At 43.2% G+C, this 6,283-nt stretch overlaps 1 pseudogene; it reads left to right on the forward strand.

Moving 5' to 3' along the window:
* Positions 1-3,442: 3,442 nt before the first annotated feature.
* On the forward strand, positions 3,443-4,998 carry LOC125506443 (annotated as a pseudogene).
* The last annotated feature ends 1,285 nt before the right edge of the window (positions 4,999-6,283 follow it).

Raw genomic sequence — 6,283 nt, forward strand, 5'->3', positions numbered from 1 at the left:
TTAATTGTACATAGACCTATCAACCCCCTTGTGTAAATCATTCCATATTCCAGTGGGATCCTTGCGGACTACCATCTACCAAATGCCCGACACAGACATGTGCACATCCATACAAACCAAGATACCTGATTTCTTGCGCACTAGTCGCTCTCTTGTTTAGAACCTTATATAGAACAAGCACAACCTAATTTAATTTCTAGTTTCATTCAGTCATCATACAAACGACATCATTATTCATCTAACATTTAAACATTTGTGCAAGAAGGAGCAGAAGCGTGCTTTGCTGTGCAAGTTTTTTCAGGGTTTATCTGTTGGTTGGTTGTTCGCTAGTGTACCATTGGTTTTGGTGCGCGTGGCCGTGCTGTGTTGAATCCATCGAAAGCACATATATGGTTGAAAGTGTGTGTACTTGTGCAATATATGAGTACTTTACAGACTTATATTGTAGTTTCAAATGATATAAAATGCTGCGTAATTATTTGTAAAGACATGCGGGTCTAGATGTCTATTTGTTCTAAAGCAGAGAGCTCAAAAGACAAGTAACAATAACCATATAGTTAAATTGCTGAAAACAACTAGCCTAACAGCTAAACTTCAAAGTCCAATGGGCCTAATGGTTTTAATCGAATATATGGTAAGACAAAGTCCTAAATTGCAACATTTTGTTAAGCTGGAGGGCTGAAGCATGAACCAATGGGACTTGTACATAAATATGATAAGTCAGAAGTACAAAATGAAACTTACCAAAGGGATACGGTTCCTTGCCCTATCTTTTGTGTAGTTACGAATCGAATGGTTTAATTTGGTCGGAGACATAAACATAATAGAGATGACATAAATTCGAGATCATGACATATTTGTTCTATCTTTTTACCGAAAATATTCTACACTAGCAATTCTGTCATAAATACAAGTTAAAATTTACATATAGAGAATGATGACACAAATTACCCAGTGGTAGCAGGACTGAGTGGGATAAACATACAATCAATTTGTAATAATTGGGATGACGATCCATGATGCGCCACACCGATCATTACACTGTGCCAACTACATCCAAAGATGTGCTTAGATTTGCAGTTAGCTAACAATAGTTGTGCAACATATTAAACAAAAATCTAAGAATACAATTTTTTTAGGAAAGATAAAACAATAAATGAGCACTGATCAGGAAAGATAAAACAATAAATGAGCACTGATCATGGCATATGTAGTAACTGAATTATTTGAGCATAGTCGGAGCGCTCTACATCGAGATTGGATCACACATGATGTTGGAATTGTAGAGCCAGTCAAGTTAAAAATCACAATAATTCAAAACAAATTCTAGAAGCCCACTGATGCATGATAAGTAGTGGAACTTTAGTCCAACATTATGGAGAATGAGTTAGATCAAATATAACGCCCGGTTTTCTACCCTCTCGTTAATCATCGAAACCCACTAGGGATATAAGATGTTATTTTAAAGTATGACCAGGATATAAGACTTCGTTTTCTACCATCTACTAATAGCTTGAGAAGTGAACTGATACTCATGTGCTCCTCCTGTGTTGTCCGCATCTACAAGCATTTCATGTTCATTGTATTATGTGAACGAGTCGAGCTGGGCTTGGATCCATGCGAAATGTGCAAGTTATTTCCTTTTTGTTGTCCCTCACGGGGGAATCTTACTATGGAGGGAGAACGTTGATGAAAACGGCAACCATCCACCCATTATGGTTTAGTTACTACTCGTCTACAAGTGGTCGTTCCTCAAGGAGAGAAGAAGTAACTACTCCGCAACCTTCTATTGCAACGATTTGGGTTGCCTCTAGGTTTTTCCCATCCTGGCAAGGTGCATGCATTGGTCGCACCAAGAGAGCGAGTCTTCAGAACCTCCGCTCTCAAAGACTTGGCACGAGTGAGGGCAAATGAGGTTTTTACGGAGCGTGTGCATGACTACTTGCTGCTTCACCCACTCCCCCGGCATCGACTGCTTCATCCCATGGCCCCGTACTAGTCTACCACCATTGCGGCGAAGGGTGCTACACCCACTCAGTAAGTGTTGTTATCCCTTTTGGTAGGGATCATTTTTGGTCTCTTAGTACTTGCAATCAAGATAGATATTGTTTGTGTATGAGATAGCATGTCTAGATCATCTAGTATTGTTTGCTTGTTGAATATGCCTGTAATATTCATCAGGCTTTTTTCGCTAATTTTTGAATTAAACCGCATATATCCAACACATCTTTCCCCTCCAATCACAACCACATGCATCCAAGCCTTACAAATATCACATAACATAGCCAGGTAAGATCAACATTATACGTATAATGTAGCCAGGTCGGAGCGACGCCCCAGGCCAACCTCACAGCTACAGTGCCAAACAATGCTACTATCAGTCACTAATGAATCATGTCGCCACACCTCAGACCGTGGTCCACGTTTCTTGGGCCTGGCTATGCCCTACGTGTGCCATTGTTACCTGAATTATTAAAGTAGCACATCTCGATCGGATCACATCATATCCCGGTCATCCCTAAAAGGAAATATCATATCCCCATCGACTCTCCTCCAATCAAAATCGTGTAATAATCCTGTAAAATATGGACCCAGCGTGCTCCATGCTCTGAATGCGACCCCGCCAATGACACCTACCCCCTCCCTGGAAAAAAATCATATAAATAAATACTCATCTATCATATAGCCAACACATCTATCACATGAGTAACTTTTAGAAGGAAAAAAAAACACATCTATCTCCTCAAATCACAACCATGCATCCAATCCTTTCAAATATCACATGACAGGTTCCACGCTCCAAATGTGGCCCCGTCATTAACATCAAACCCCCTTTGTCCCCCTGTCACTCTCTACGTTGGAATCCAGGACATAAAATATACAAGTTTTTCTTGTTTGCAGGGGATAAAATATATGAAGTTAAGAATGGTAACACTACGTAGTACATATGGTAAACGGAAATGCTAAAAATCCAACATCAAATTTTGAAGCATGACAAATCGAACGTTTTTTATGGCAAATTATGTTGTCGTAAGGATGACAATTTGCTTTAACAAGCATGTCAATTCCTGGTGAAAAACTAACATGACAAAGAATTGTCATGCTTGCTAAAGGAAATTGCCATCCTCGCGATAATATAATTTGTTATCTCGCACGTTCGATTTGCCATGCTAAAGAGTTAACGTTTGATTTGTAGCGAAATCCTATATGATAAATCAGGAAAACTGATCTCCATGGTAGTACCTATGCATGCTATAATTAACTGAATTATTGGACTAACTGCATCAAGATCTGATCACGTCGATCCAATCCCTGTCGACGACACTCTCCTCCAATCAAAACATTGGCCCAAGGCGCGTGTCCCATGCTTTGAAAGCGAGCCCTAGCTACCATATAACACCACCCCCTCCCTCTTTTGTTTTGTCAGTTAATTTGCCTCAAACTCACACTCACGCACACAACGTGTCGCTAGGATTGATCGATGCAGCTTCCCTTCCCTTCCTATTTAACAAGCTAGAAACCCAACACTCTTTGCACCTCAGCAAGCACCAAAGAGTAGCTAGAAATGGCGATGGCTAGGACGACGACGCTCCTCCTCCTCGTCGCCGCGGCTCTCCTCCCGGCTTCATGCAGCGCATGCGAGGTCGACATCCGGATGCCGACGTCGGTGAGGCTGTGTTGGCGCCGCTGATCCACACACTGCGGCCACTGCTGGGCTCCGGCAAGCACACCGGAGGAGTGCGACAGCTGGGTACTGGGGGTGGAGGCGCACAACGTGCGGGACTGGAAGACGGTGCCCGCCAGCTGCGAGGGCTACGTCGGCCACTACATGCTCGGTAAGCACTTCCGCCGTGACTCTAAGGTCGTCGTCGACCAGGCCCTCGCCTACGTCGACAGCCTCAAGCTCGCCGGCAACGGCGAGGAGGTGTGGGTCTTCGACATCGACGAGACCACCCTCTCCAACCTCCCCTACTACGCCAAGCACGGCTTCGGGTACGTACTACTCGATTGTATACATACGTACAGACCATGCTATACATGCGTACATACATGTAGTTGCTAATTATTGCAGGTGCATCTGAGCAGGGACTTTTCCGTTCACATGAAGTAAAAATCTGACTAGACTTCCTTAGTTAATGTCAACTCACTAGTTAGACAAGAGAACATAAAAGGTTTACAGGCACGTCCGAGAAAAGAAATAATGATGAACAGCTGCGTATCTAACTAATCGAGGGGTTGCAATAACTTTGCTTCACCACAATCATGACAAAACTAACTTTTTTTTTGTTAAAAGCCGAAACTCAGCTGCAATGGTAATGGTAAACCTATTTGATCTTGATCAAAGGAATCAATAAAGCCGAGCTACTGCATACTAGTACAATGCACATGTTAACTCACGAGGTAATGCATACCCTCCACTTAGCCAACTTAATTCACGTTCGTCCACAACTACGTACTGCTCATGCACGTTCGTTACGTACAGATACAGAGCATTGGGTTCGGTACTGCTCATCCACTGGGCTATTTTGCCACTCGGAGCATAATCTAGCTAGGTCACATATGCTTCTTCGGTATGCATAATACCTGTAGCTGATATGGTTGAATCTGCCATTAATCTATCTTCATATATATGTGCGCGCAGGGCTACGCCGTTCAATGCTACGAGCTTCAACGCATATGTGCTGGAGGACGCTGGGTACGTCATTGTTGGCAACTTCGGCGACCAGTGGAGCGACATCCTTGGCGCGCCCGCACCTTCAAGCTACCTGACCCCATGTACTACATCGGCTAGGCTGTTAATATGCATGCCCCCCCCCGCGCGTCTCGGCATTGTTGCTTGGTTAATTTCCATTAGACGTGTTCCCGGAGAAGCTGCATGATGCTTAGTCGATGGATCCATGGTCCACTTTTTTTGCCAGCAATCCATGGGCTATATTATTGTTTGATGTGTTGTTCTTCTTAACATGGATATTGTACTGTTGATGGTGCATTTTTTTTTACAAAAACATGGTTGATGGTATAACTAATATCAGAGATACATGATATTATTGCATACTATCTTGAATCCCTATACTAATGGGCCCATTTTGGCCCGTTGGAGGAAGGGATCATAATTGTCGAACCATCAAACACTAGTCCGGTGGGCACGAAGGAAGGCAATTCACGAAGAAGTCTATCAAAGTCCAGCATCAACTCATGAATTCATAAATAAATTCATTGCAGATTTGGAACTCCTACCAAAGAGCCCGGGCAAGGCCCTTGTAGCATCCAGGATTGATACAGTGCGCCCCAAGGCTCCCCCCGCAGCTTACGCGAAAGTACATGTGGACGCAGCAGTGGCCAAAATAGAGAACAGAGGGGCTGCTGTGGCAGTGTGTAGAGACACAGATGGAAACTATATGGGCAGCTCAGTGTTGGTCGTGCATGGAATAACAGATGTGGCAATATTAGAAGCTATCGCTTGCCGAGAAGGGTTAGCTCTCGCCCAAGATCTGATGCTACAAAATTTTGTTTTGGCTTCGGACTCCAAGCAGATTGTCTCCGACATCTAGAAGGCAAGCCAGGGAAGCTATGTAGCAATAATAAACGAGATTATGCAACACTTATTATCATTTAATTGTAATATTACTTTCGAGGGCAGAGCTGCTAATAGCGATGCCGATAGGTTAGCCAAGTTTGCACATTCTTTTGATCGGGGTCATCACCTATGGTTGATCGAGCCCCATGATCCCTTTTGTATCCCACTCAATGTGGCTTTTGAGCAATAAAGACTTGGTTTAACCCCTAAGAAAAACACTAGTCGGGAGAGTCAACCAAGAGCCCACATACACGATTGGTTGTCTCCACTGACAATGTACAACTGACGGTTACAATGTTGTTCTTGTGTCTTGCATGTTGTGTGCATATGTATTGTATGTAACTTTTATCAGCTAATTATGCAACACAAATAAAGCATGCCTTTTTTCAATAAATGTCAGAACTAGATTAGAGACTGGCTTGGTCTCTTTCGACACCAAATCCTGGAGTGTGGACACCTCAATCAAGGAATGCTGGCCTAAACAGTTGTCCAGCATGAATCATTAGATAAAGAGTAATGCTACATTCACGGATCATTACGGGGGTTTTACAAGGTCATTATGATTTGGCAAATGGTGATTTATTAGGGGGGGGGGACACCTACCCGAAATTCAAGTTGGGGGGGGGGGATTAGAGGAAGGAGCCCATGAACCTCATGTAACCCATCTGTGTGTTTACCAATTTCGTCAGAGAAAGGCTATGGAAA

The sequence above is a fragment of the Triticum urartu genome, chromosome 5, assembly GCF_003073215.2.
Source record: "Triticum urartu cultivar G1812 chromosome 5, Tu2.1, whole genome shotgun sequence".
NCBI lineage: Eukaryota > Viridiplantae > Streptophyta > Magnoliopsida > Poales > Poaceae > Triticum > Triticum urartu.